Here is a 14,087-nt window from a genome sequence, read left to right as displayed (position 1 = left end):
CTGTGGTGGAACCGTTGGTCAAGATCACGGCTTGCATGTCATCGTGAAGCAGGCGGAGGATGGTGACAAACATTTGAGGGCAGCCAAATTTGAGGAGGACACTCCATAGTCCCTCACGGTTGACAGTGTCAAAGGCCTTTGTGAGGTCAAAGAAGGCCATGTACAGCAGTTGGTGCTGTTCCCTGCATTTCTCTTGTAATTGGTGCACAGTGAAGATCATGTCCATTGTGCCCCTTAGTGGGCGGAATCCGCATTGCTACTCTGGGAGGAGCTCTTCAGCCACTGGGAGAAGGCGATTGAGGAGGATTCTTGCGATGACTTTCCCTGTGGCAGACAGCAGGGAAACTCCTCCCTAATTACCGCAATCAGACTTGTCACCTTTCCTAAAGATGGTCACAATTACGGCGTCTCTGAGATCCCCTGGCATGCTCTCCTCCTTCCAGATAAGAGAAATTAGTTCATGCTTTAGCGCCTTGGCAGGGATTCCATTCTGCTCCTGAGGCCTTGTTGTTCTTCAGTTGTCGGATGGCCTTTTCAACATCATGCCAGTCTGGGATTGTGCTGAGATGGTGGCGGGTAGCATGTTGCGGGATGGAGTTGAGGACACTTGCGTCGAAGACAGAGTCTCGGTTAAGGAGATCTTCGAAGTGCTCCTTCCAGTGGGCACTGACTGCTTCTCTGTCCTTGATGAGTACCTCTCCGTTCTTGGCCCGCAGTGGGGTAGGACCTTGGGTGTTTGGGCCATAGATGGTCTTGACTGCGCTAAAGAATCCATGCACGTCATGGTTGTTGGCTAGCTGCTGGATCTCCTGCGCTTTCTCCACCCACCACCTGTTCTTTAAGTCGCGAGTTTTTTGTTGGACCTCGGCCTTCAGGCGTCTGTACAGCTGCTTTCTTGCTCTCGAGTTCTGTTGCTGTTTCAAGATCAGGAATGCCTTGCGCTTGCGGCTTATTAGCTCCTGGATCTCCTGGTCGTTCTCGTCGAATCAGTCTTGGTGTTTCCTGGTCGAGTGACCGAGCATCTCTTCACAGGTGCTGATTATGGAGGCCTTGAGTGCAGACCAGGTGCTGTGGGCACTCTGTGTCTCTGCATCACTGGGAGTCGTCAGGTTGTTTGTGAGGCACAGGCTGAATAGAGCTTTCTTAGCGGGGTCTTTGAGTGCTTCAGCGTTGATTTTCCTGCAGCATTGTTTCTATTGCCACCGCTGTTTTCGGGCTACATTGATGGAGATGTTAGAGTGGATTAGGCGGTAGTCTGTCCAGCAGTTATCAGCTCCTGTCATGGTGCAGGTGATGCGGACGTCCTTGCGGTCCCTCGCTCGGACGATGACGTAGTCCAGCAGATGCCAATGCTTGGAGCGAGGGTGCTACCATGAAGCCTTGTACTTGGCTCTCTGCCGAAACAAGGTGTTGGTTATGACAAGGCCATTTTCTAAGCATTTCATCAGGAGGAGGGTACCATTGGAGTTGGCTTTCCCTAACCCCTCTCTGTCGATCACACCGCCCCAGAGGTCTGTGTCCTTTCCAACTCTGGTGTTAAAGTCGCCAAGGAGGATCAGCTTGTCGCCCGTTGGGACTCGGGTCAGGGATTGTTCGAGGCTGGAATAGGATTCCTCTTTGGTCTAGTCTGTGGCTTCCAGTGGTGGGGCGTATGCACTGATGACCGTAGCGTACTGGTTTCGGGCTAGGGTGAGCCGTGGAGTCATGAGGCATTCGTTTATACCACTAGGGGAGTCTCTGAGGCGCCCAACTAGTTCATTTTTTATGGCGAAGCCTACCCCACGGAGGCGGCGTTCTTCTTCAGGTTTGCCTTTCCAGAAGAAGGTGTAGCCACTGCCTTGCTCCTTAAACTGGCCTTTCCCTGCCCGCCGGGTCTCACTTAGGGCGGCGATGTCAATGTCGAAACTTCTGTGCTCCCGGGCAACGATAGCAGTATGGCATTCCGGTCTGTCACTGTTGGGGTTATCCATGCGGGTCCTGACGTTCCAGGTCCCAAACTTCATTTTAAAGGGTGGAAGATGCCTGTGTGTGAATTCTTTTAACATGGGGTGGCCGTTGCACACAAGCTACCACACGGGCTTGACAGAGCAAGGTCTTTGTCCAATGGCAAGGGGATCCAAGATGATTGGAGACCAGGCTCTGCTGCATCGGCCTAGCACACACACACAAACATACTGCTACTGTCCTCCTCCCTCCTTCCCGCAGGTCCTCTCTGCCTGGGTTTCGTAGGATGCATTGTGGTCCTCCCGACCTTGCTGTTGGCCCGTGTAACCAGTTTTTGTGGTGGCCAATTTCCTATGGGCCCTGCCGCAATCGCCAATTATTGTAAGTGGTTTCGCCCCACCCGTAGTGAGCATGCAAACCCCCTTATTACAAGTTCTGGACGATAGGGATTACTGAGGACAGATTTGAACACAGACAGCGTTTTCAGGCTCGCCCGTACCGTGTTTATTAAGGTTGACAAAACCATTCCACTCGCATACAGTACGAGCGGTGTGAACTCAACAGTACAGTTTAAAACAGTCCAACAAGCCCCTGCCGTGCTGACTTACCATGGCCTAAAAACACCCTCCCGTGAACAGAACTATCACAGGACTCTTCCAACGCTAAACCCCCTCTGGTTTGGTAGGAACATACAGGCACCCCCTCACACAGCTAAGTGATCTTGTGGGTGTGTAGGCTTGGCAATGCTCACCTAGATTGCCCTTCATGTTGCTTGTAGCTTCCTCCCGTCCGTCTCGGCTACCTGGTTCTGTACCGGCCTTGCTGCATGCGAATCCCAGTCTGAGTCGAAGTCCGTCTCAGTTGGAAGAGCAAGGTTCAGCTCCTCTTGATGTTCCATTGTGTGGAGGGCAGGAGAGAGAGAGAGAGCTATCCAAACTGCTCTCTGATATACCCCTCCAATACATAGACCGCTGTCTGTGGTTTTAATGGACACATGGCCTCAGGGAAATGGTTTCCAGGCTTCCTCCCAGGTTTGGATGGTTTAGATCTCATTTCGATCTCCCAGCCAATTAACTTTAACGAGCTCATCTTCTCCAGAAACAATGAGTTGCCAGCCTCATTATTCATGACTTGGGAGTGGGCCTCTCGGGCCATTGTTCCCAAGGACAGTCCGTTACCATGTGAATGCAACCTGGTTACGTCAGCCACCTTCAGCTTGAGTGGTTTCCACTGCTTCCCCCCAAAACAGCCTGTCCAGTTTTTAATAAGGGTATATGTTCATAATCTAAAAAAATCCATGGAGTCTGCGCCGATGGCTACACCCATGCCACACTTTCCCTGGGCCCCAACCTCGCTGCTGGTCCACACTGCGCCACTCCTGGGCCTTGACCTTGCTGCTGGGCTTGTCCTCGCTCTTGGGTCCCGGCCTGGGACACAAGTGATGTTGTCTCTCACAGGATTAAATTAGCACTGATATTCTCGCAATCCCTGGCCCCAAGCTCCACTCGCAATCCACTAGTCACTAGATCACTAGTCCAGTGGAGAAGCGTAGTCTTGATGGCAGAGAGGTCTGGGAATTTGGAAGCTAAGTTTAAGTGAAGAGCCAGTGCTCACTGATGAGAACAAAGAACAGGCAAGATGGCTCCTGGGCTGGCAGCTCCCCAGGGAGCTCCTTTGCCATCCTTAGCCATCCATTGCCATCCTTTGCTCTTTCTCCCCCAGTCTCCTCTCTTCTGCTGTTTAAGTTCCCCTGTCTCTAATAGTGGGTGCATTTTATCCCTAACTGCAAGTTCAAGCTGCAAGGTTAAAGTTACCTGAGCACACTGCCCATCCCCCGACCATACCTGTTCTTTTAAAAAATAAATCTTGTGCTCACTGGCACCGTCCAATGGTGCATTTCCTTTTTCAGTGATGCTACCACCAGCAGCCTTTGAGTTTGGCAACAGCATTGCCAGGCAAGTGAGACAACACTTGCCTCCCCTGGAGGTTCCGAGATCCACCTGAAGGGGGCAGTCTTCCTTGGTGTTTTCATGAGCGGTCACACCAGAGCAATGATTCAAACACTGCCCCCGGTGGCGCTGGATGTCATTTCTTCTGATTTCCAAGCTGCCTGAGGACTCAGCCAGTCTGTAAAAGCCAGCAGTAGCAGTTTTCCGATCACTGGTCTGTGTGGATCTCCACCAGCCATTGGCGAGGGCCAAACAGGCAGATGTAAAAGGGCAGATTCCACAGCACTGGCAGAGTAGAAACAGCTCTGCAATGTAAATGGGACATAACTCTCTCAACTCAGGCCAGTCAGACATAATGCCAAGTTTCTCCAATTGCCCTGACAATACCTCTTAATTCTACCCTCAGAAAAATGCCTCCATGTTGCTATATACAACACTAGAAAGTACACTGACTCTCTCCTTTTTGAAATAGATTATCACATTTGTGTTTGTGGGAGCTTGCCATGCACAAATTGGCGCTACCATGTTTCCTACATTATAACAGTGACTACACTTCAAAAGTACCTCATTGACTGTGAAATATTTTGGGATATCCTGAGATTGTGAAAGGAACTATATAAATGCAAGTTTGTTCTTTCTTTTTTTTTAGGAATCCAGGCCTAACCTTTGAATCTGTGGCTACTGACCAATCGAGAATCCCATTAGCAGCATCCGTTAAGTATCTTGCGATTAATGCTCTGTACAGCTGAAGCAGCATCCAAAATCTGTAAGATTGTTATTTCAGATTTCCAGCATCCGCAGTATTTTGCTATTGTAATAATATTAAAGTGCTGGGCGTAACAAAGAAGTATGAAAATAATTAATCCAATACGTCTATGTTTGATGTGTTACAAACACACCATAACAACAGCTAAAGGGAATTAACCTTAAATATCACTAAATATCGTAAGGCTCAGTAGGCAGCAGTTCCTGGTGCAACATGTCAGGGCAGTGACACATTACGATCAAAACTGTCATGAAAGACTGAACAGGCTGGGTCTCTTTTCTTTAGAAACGAGAAGGCTGATTGTTGATCTAATAGAGGTCTTTAAAATTATGAAGGGGTTTGATAGGGTAGACATAGAGAAGACGTTTCCACTTGTGGCGGAAACCAAAACTAGGAGTCATAAATATAAGGTAGTCACTAATAAATGCAATTCAGGTGAATAGCTAGATACTTTTAAGGGGAATTGAGATAAGTACATGAGGGAAAAAGGAATAGCAGGATATGCTGATAAGGTTAGATTAAATAGGATGGGAGGAGGCTTGTTTGGAGCATAAACACTGGCATAGACCAGTTGGGCCGAAGGGCCTGTTTCTGTGCTGTACATTCTGTAATCCTATGTAACATTGCATTATGGAGTGGTACGATGCATTCCCTGCACTGTAAATTCCAGAGCCTTTTGGGGAGACACTGAGCAGAAGCCAGAACACTCAGAGCACGAGTCAGTCTATACAGGTTACATGTGTCGCTTAGCAGTTAGTTTAAGGCTGCATTCACACTGTAACTGTACCAGTAGTTTCACTTCACCCCAAGCCCATGGTTGTATTGTAAATGCCACCTGTCTGAGCTGAAAGTTAAGATTGATATTTATAGATTGATAGAAAAAAAATAATGTACAAAAATGTAGGTTAGTGAATAAAAAATGATAGACGATCGAGAGTGTTTAGTACTGATGAATATTATAACCAAAAGTACAGTCAAAACTGAACTATTTCTATTCTCATGGTTCTATATTACTATATCTATAGTTTAAAGTTCAAAGTTCAAAAATTAACACATTTGTATGACAGCCCTCTGTCTGCTATTGTAATAGAAGCATTATCTTGTTTATTTTATCTGGGTTAACACCTCTGCTGGAATAGAAGACAGAGGAATGTCACATGGATGTGTTAAAGCATCTGTCTGCAAATATTGCCAGCAGTCATTTCTAGTATAAGTTGGAAAATCATTCATTCCTTTGCCATCTTTAATATTGGAAAATGTGTTGTTTGTTGCCATCAAAAATGATGGCTTGCAAGCCAGGAAACAGAGGGGGGGGCGGGTGCGGGGTGGGGGGGAACACACACTCAAACAAAACTGCAGGATTAGCAAATACAAAATCATAGATTTTCCACATATTTCACAGGAATAAGGAATTATTCCCTTACTCTGTAGAATTCCCTTCCATAGCCTCTTCACCATGCTTTCAAAAGCCATTTAAACACCTATCTTTTTGACCGTACATTAAAGGCTCGATTTTGCCAGTGTGGGCGGGCTGGGCCGTGTCAGCTGTTTATCAAGCCCTGAACCCGACTCCAGTGTGATGTGGGAAAAAAGAGCGATTTTCCCCTAATTGGGCAATTGATTTCCAGCGTGTGGGAACCACTGGCCCAATTAGTCTTTCCATCCTGAAAGTCGCCTCCGATGACGTCATCAGTGCTGCTGGATTTAAGGCCTGCAGGCAGCCTTGCTTCTTCTGGAGATTGGAAATGCTTTGGACATTGTATGAAGGACTTAATTTACCGACCATGTCCACCAGCAAGCAAAAGTGTGCACCTCGCTTTGATGAGCCCTCCCTCCAAGCTCTGGTGCAGGGAGCAAGAGCAAATATGCTCTTCCCTTCCTCAGGGAGAAAAAGGCCACCACAGCAAACTAAAGCTGTGTGGCTGCAAGTGGCCAGGGAGGTCAATGCCATCTCTATGTGCCGCAGAGCCTGGCTACGGTGCAGGAAGAGGTTTCATGACCTTCTGCGCACTGGAAAAGTGAGTATGACTTTCCCTTCACCCTCAATCTGATCTCCATCGCCTCTCCGCACCAGCACTCTGCTTTGCCAACCTCTTCCTCCACATCCCACTTGACACTTACATCCCTGCACCCTTACCCTCTCTCTCTATGGTCACATTCACTTAACTATTCGACCATGCAGCCCTCACTGTGATGCATTGACAACTTACGACACACAGGGAGGACTCTTTGTCTCCTTTTAAGCATCTATGCTATGGAATCTCTACACTCACTCCTTCATTCTCACTCAAACTCCACTTGTGTCACTCATTGCAGGAAAAGAGAGCCCACAATAAGAGGGAAAGAGCGAGGACAGGAGGAGGGCCACCCTCAGTAGCCCAGCTCACCACCTCGGAGGAGGCGGCCCTGGAAATTGCCGGGATCGAGGAGGATTCCCAAGTGGGGGACGGACAGGCGGGCGCATCACAGCAAGCTGGTGACAGAATAGTTTGGCATCTCTCTCATTGACATTGCATGAGTGACTGATAATGAATCTGATGCTCTAACAGGTTGACTTATGATCATCTGCACAATTCAATGTGCATGTAACCTTGACCTCACATCTCTAACTCTTTCCTTTACTCCCCCACAGGACCATCAACAGCCCCTGGCCCCACTGTCCAGGAGGAAGAGCCTGAGCTTCCAGACTCCTCAGAGGAAGCTGCAACCTCTGAGGGTACTGCGTCAGCAGAATTAAGCACACCCAGCACCAGCGCAGACACTCACGCCTCGGTGGGACCTTTGGGACATAGAGTAGAGTTGTCACCTGGTGTATCACAGCTCACAAGTGAGCATCAGTAGATGGTGGAGACAGGGACAGCAGTGGAGAGTCCTGGTCGGAGGGCGCAGGACTCTCCCAGCTCGGCTCCGCTGCATGTCGACCCTGTGCCTCTGGGTCCATCCAGAACTCCAGGATCAGATGCAGGAGTCTCTGGCAGGTTTTGTCTCCAGGGTCGCTGTGAGTGTGGAGTGAATGGAGGTGTCCATCATTAACATGAGCAGAGCCTTTGTGGAGGCATTGGTGCATGAACGCATCATTACGGAAAGGATGGCAACCTCCGTGGAAAGGATGGCTACTGTAGAGGAGAGGATGGCTATGGCCATGGAGGAGCTTAGTCGCCAGGGTTGTGAAAACATGGTCATTGTTCACAATAGATTGACATCTCTTGAGGAGCGATGGTCAGCTATTGAGCATACAAACCAGACCTTCATGCAAGTCCTCGGGAGCAGGACTTCCAGTACAGAAACGGGTCCTCATGGCCCCCCTGAAGATCGGCAAGGTGCTGTCATGCCACTTGCTAGCTCTGAAGTGGGGCTGACCCATGAGAGGGATGTTGGTGGCAGACAGCAAGGAAGTGGGGGCTCCTCTCCAAGCGATCACACGACCATGCCACTGCAAAGCCCTTGGTCAGAGCCCCACCGGAGTCCCCACCCAACTGAGATCGGCGTCTCAACCCCTGCACAGCTGCAGGAGCAGCAGACTGTTGCCGAGCCCTCACAGGTTCACAACCCCAGAGGATGTCTGCCAAAGGTGTCGAGACAGGAGCAGCAAGAAAGTGAGCAAGGGGCTACCACATGTGCTGAAGCACCATGTAGGAGCACGCGTAAGAGGAAGATAATGCACAAGTAGTCACAAGGGTAGTCACTTAGGTGTAATGTGATGTTTAATATTGAAAAGCCATCAGATGCTTATTGCCATTAAAAATTCTGATGGCAACCTGTTGCAGTTGTGGCGTGTGTCATGTCGCTAATGGGACTTCCACATTGAGGGCTTAGGATGACTTGCAATTGTCAGTATGGTGGTCAGAGTGATAGGAATCCGCAGGTTCTTGTCCATTGTCGATGGTCTGATAAGAAGGTGCGAGGCAAAGTGTTTGATTGTACAGGCTAAGCAAATCTGGCCAGGACAAGTGTGTCCCTTGCATCCCGGGCAGCAATGTTGTCGCGCACTGGCACCTTCTGGCCTGGGCATCTTCAGGTGGGTGACTAGCAGCTTGGCGGTCCTGTTGATGCTCTTGCTGTTGGTGCTGCTGTTGCTCATTGTTCTGCTGCTACCGCGGCTGGTCTGCATCCGAATCTGATGTCCACGAGGAAAGGAATTAAATATTCGCCATGCTTCTGGAATATGCCTCAGTTGAAGAAGCGCTTAGTCAAGGTGTGGAGAGGGGTTTCCCAGGAGGTCACACTGGAGATGGGTGTCAGGCTCCAAACTTCCCCAACACTGAGTATGCCTGCTAAAAGTTCCCCCAGACCTGAAACAACAAAGTTCTGCCACCTGCAAATGATCATCGGTGAAATTTCCTTTGTAATGGTGGAGCTGCAGCTGTTCGTAAGCAATCCACTTGTGAGGCGGCCAGCATTACCTGGTGTGTCCCAGAGGAGGCATGTAGGATGGGGGAAATGTGTTAAAATCAGAAAGGCCTCTCAAAATCGGATTATAGAGGCAATTAAGTGGTTGTTAAGGGCCTTAAGGGCCTATCCCGCCTCTTGGAGGCGGGATGGAAACGGGGTCAGAAAACTCGCATGTGGGAAAATTGCTCAGAGGCGGGATGGAGGCGGGATTGGGCCCGCCCACCATTTTTTGCGATTTTAACACCTCACACACCTCCAATCTCGCCTCCTCGGGCCTGGCAAAATCAAGCCCTAATCTTCATCCCTAAATCCCTTCACTGCCTCCTCAGTGCCCATCTCTTCCTCTTATAAAACTCTGTAAGACATTCTTCTACATAGCACGTGTTAGATCCATGTATCTTAAAGTTGTGTCCTTCAATAATCAGACAACGACTGCAGGCAACGATTCAACAGGTGTTTACTGAATGAGGGTTACTCTAGAACTAACTCTACAGATCACTACTCAGGGTTTATATACAGGTGTGGTCACTGCCGGTACTACAGTATACAGGAGCTGTAAAAAGTAGCTCTCTCCCTTAAAGGTACATACATTACAATTCCTCCCCTTTTAGATTAACAGTACCATAACACTCATTTAACAATTAAATATCAAACTAATTACAATTAACACTTTTAACATGCAACATTAGCTGAAAATAGTCTATTTATAAATTCAGTCTTTGGGGAGGCTTCCTGATCCTTTCTGGACAGCGCCTTTCCCGACTGTCTTGCTCTTGGTGCGGAGCCGATTCTGGCCCCCTGTCGTCGGTTGGTTCATCAGCTTCCGATGCTACTGTTTCTGGGGTAGATGCTACCTGTACGTCGGGTTCATCACCAGGTACGTATGGGCGAGGCATGGGGTTGACTTGTTCCTGTGATTCTAGGATCTGGTCAGCATGGCGTCTCACGATGCTCTCCCCAACGTCCACTGTGTACATTAGTGGGCCCTGCCGTGTGCATATCGTTCCTGGCTGCCATTTTTCTGTTCGGTAGTCACGGGCCAAGACTGGTTGCCCTACATTGAAGCTCCTTGTTGGCTTCTCATGGATGTGCTGGAATTGCTTACTCTCAACATCTCTTCGTACGTTTGGTCTGAGCAAATCCAGGCGAGATCTTAACCTTCGGTTAAAGAACATCATGGCTGGGGCCTGGTTGGTGACTGCATGTGTCGCATTCCGGTAGGCGAACAGGAAATTGTCCACCTTGTGCTGCAGCGGAATGTTGTCATCGCACATGGCCTTTACTGCTTTTTTAAAGCTCTGTACGAACCTCTCAGCCAATCCATTTGTGGCTGGATGATACGGGGCGGATATGTAATGACTTACCCATTCCTTTTCATAAACCTTCGAAACTCTTCGGACACAAATTGTGGTCCGTTATCAGAGCAAATCTGCTCTGGCAAGCCGTTCCTGGCAAAAATGGTCCGTAGGACTGCAATAGTTTTCTCCGTGGTGGTGGAGGACATTTTGATCACCTCAGGCCATTTCGAGTGTGCATCCACGGCTATTAAAAACATTGAGTCCATGAATGGACCAGCAAAATCAATATGCACCCGTTGCCATGGAGATGAGGGCCACTCCCATGTGTGTAGAGGGGCATGTGGTGGTGCATTTTGGACCTTCTGGCATCCTGAGCAGCTCTTTGTCAGGTCCTCAATTTGCTGATCGATCCCCGGCCACCACACATAAGCCCTAGCAAGGCTTTTCATTTTCACCCCTCCCAGATGACCTTCGTGAAGCTCATTGAGCACTCTCTCCCTTAACTTGGGCGGAATTACCAATCGGGATCCACACATCAAGGTCCCCTGGCATACTGACAGCTGTTCTCTTCTGGATGAGAATGCTGGCAACAGTGAGTCGCCATGTGCTGGCCATCCCTTCACCGTCAAATCATATACCCGAGACAGTGTCGGGTCATTTCGGGTCTCCTTCTCTATACCAGCGTTAGTTACTGGCAAGCATTCAATTATAGTCAAATGAAATATTTCGACAGGATCCACTGCTGGTTCTTCCTCCGCAGTAGGCAGTGGCAGGCGTGATAGCCCATCAGCGTTTCCATGCTGTTTCGTACCCTTATACTCGATTTCATATTGGTGTGCCCCTAGAAAAAGGGACCATCTTTGTAGCCGTTGCGCAATCATCACCAGAACGCCCTTCTTTGGATTAAAGATGGAGACAAGTGGTTGGTGGTCAGTCAGCAAGGTGAACTTCTGCCCGTGCAGATAGTGATTGAACTTTTTCACTCCCCACACTAGGCTGAGGGCCTCCCTGTCAATCTGGGCGTAGTTACGCTCGGCTGAGGTTAGTGATCGTGACGCAAAGGCTATTGGCCTCTCTGAGCCATCCGAGAATTTGTGCGACAGCACCGCTCCAATGCCATAGTGTGACGCATCACATGTCAACCGAATTGGTAATGCTGGGTTGTAATGGGCCAATACCTCTTTCGATGTGATTAGTGTTTTGCTCTTCTGGAAATCTCGTCTACATTCATCACTCCACTTCCATGGCACCCCAGTTTGCAGTAGGGTGTTCAGTGGGTGTAGTATTGCAGACAAATTTGGCAAGAACTTATGGTAGTAGTTTACCAGCCCGAGGAACGACCTCAGTTGTGACACATTTTCCGGTGCTGGAGCCTTGACTACTGCCTCAATCTTCTCTGGGGACTTATGTAACCCCTCTTTATCGATAACGTGGCCACAATATGAGATCTGTTTTCTAAAAAACTCGCATTTGGGGCGGTTAGCTTGGAGCCCATATTCCTGCAATCTAGTGAGCACCTGCTCCAGGTTGGCAAGGTGATCACTGTCATTTTCGCCCATGACCAGGATGTCGTCCAAATAACACTGGGTCCCTGGGATCCCTTGCAGGACTTGTTCCATTGCCCTCTGCCAAATAGCCGGAGCTGATGCTACCCCGAATACCAGCTGGTTGTATTGGTAGAGACCTTTATGGGTGTTGATTGTGAGGTATTTTTTTGATGCTTCTTCTACCTCCATTTGCAGATACGCCTAGGCAAGATCAATCTTAGTGAAGCGTTTCCCTCCAGATAGCGAGGCAAAAATATCTTCAATCCGCGGATGTGGATATTGGACGGTGTGAAGGACCGGGTTCACTGTTACCTTAAAGTGCCCACAGATGCGAACCTTCCTTGGTTCCCCAGGCGTGCTGCTCAACGACTTTTTCATCACAGGGACGATGGGTGTAGCCCACTCGCTCCAGTCTACCTTGGACAGTACACCTGAACGTTCCAGACTCTCCAGCTCTGCTTCGACGGCTGGGCAGATTGCATAAGGTAACGGTCTGGCCTTAAAAAATTTTGGGCTTGCGTTTTCTTTCATTTTAATCATCGCTGTCATGCTTTTTAGTGTTCCGAGTCCTTGCTGGAACACTTCTTTCACATCAGTTAGGATCTTTGACAGTCGCCCAGGTGTGACGTTGTCATCCTTTTTGTCAGCCAGTCAGTGCCTGTATGGAATGCTAATCTAGCTGTATCTTCTAGATCCATTCATGTCCTAGTAGTGGTGGTCCTCCATCTGGCAATACATATAGGTCCATTTTTGGTGTTTCCTTGCCGTTATATATAACGTTCACCCTTATTTTTCCTTTGGGGTAGACTTTTTGACCCGTGTACGTCTTCAAGAGAATCTTTGTATCTCTCAAGGGTATATGTGAGAATAGCCGCTGTAGTCCCTTCGGTTTATGACTGTTAGGGCTGATCCTGTGTCCAATTCCATTTTCACTTGGACTCATGCTATCTTGAGCGTGACCCAGATAGTTTGGTGATCCTCCATTTTGATCACATTATGTAGTTTCAGACAACCCAGCTCCTTGCTTCCGGAGTCTGTATCACTCTTCTGTTCGTCTGAACTACTCTCCGTCACCTTATTTACCTTCTTGTACTTCTCCTGTGGAGATTTCTTGCTGCTGGTTTTCTTTCCCGACCTGCAGACTCTTGGTATGTGTCCTACTTTTCCACACTGTCTGCACACTTTGTCCTTGAACCAGCAATCATTATAGTCGTGTGTTGTTCTGCCACAGCGATAGCACTTCACTGTTCTGTATGACATTTCATTTGTGCCATATTCTTGCGGTCTCCGTTGTATCTCTGCAGCGCCCCATGCTGCTGCTTCGTGTGATACTGCAATGCTGAAAGCCTTGTCCAGCGTAAGATCCTTTTCTGATAGAAGCCGTTTCTGGGTTCCTTCACTTTGAAGCCCACACACAAACTTGTCCCTTAAAGTATCTGCTAGTCCCGTTCCAAACTGGCAGTGTTTCGATAGCTTGCGCAGTTCCGTTAAATACTCAGCATTACTTTCATCTTTATGCTGGTTCCTTTTGTGAAACTTAAATCTTTCTGCTCTCAGCAGCGGTGTGGGGTTTAAGTGGTCCTGTAGGATTGACACTATGTTTTCAAAATCCTTTTCTACTGGCTTCTCTGGGATTACTAGGTTTCGTAGTAAGCCATACGTTTTTGCACCCATTGAATTCAACAATACCAGCACTTTCTTGTCATCTGGCACTTCATTCGCCTTGCAGTATACTTCTATGCGTTCGACATATGTCGTCCAATCTTCGACTTCATTGTCAAACGCTGTGATACTGCCACTCTTCGGCATTTTTGGGTGTTGTTAGACTGGCTTAAAATGGCATCTCCCGCGCTTTCCTTTCTTCCCCGCTGCGGCTTAAAATGGTGTCTCCCGCGCTTTCCTTTCTTCCCCGCTGCGGCTTAAAATGGCGTCTCCCGCGCTGCTGCCAACGCCGCTCTCGGCGGTCCTCACGGCAAATGGCAGCGCCTCGCATTTTCCTGCGCGCCTCTCTCCCCCATTGACGCTGCTCAGCCCTTGAACACCGGCTGCGCTCTGCTCTCTCTCATCTCTCTCCCCCGTTGACGCCGCTCGGTCCTGAACACCGGCTGCGCCCTGTGCGCTCTGCCCTCTCTCTCTCCCCCGTCGACGCTGCTCGGCCTTTTTCTGTGCCGCTCGGTCGGGCTCTAGCCCG

The sequence above is a fragment of the Somniosus microcephalus genome, chromosome 1 (genome assembly GCF_052327205.1).
Source record: "Somniosus microcephalus isolate GS21.2 chromosome 1, FLI_Smic_1.0, whole genome shotgun sequence".
Taxonomy (NCBI): Eukaryota; Metazoa; Chordata; class Chondrichthyes; order Squaliformes; family Somniosidae; genus Somniosus; species Somniosus microcephalus.
This window is presented reverse-complemented; position numbering follows the sequence as displayed.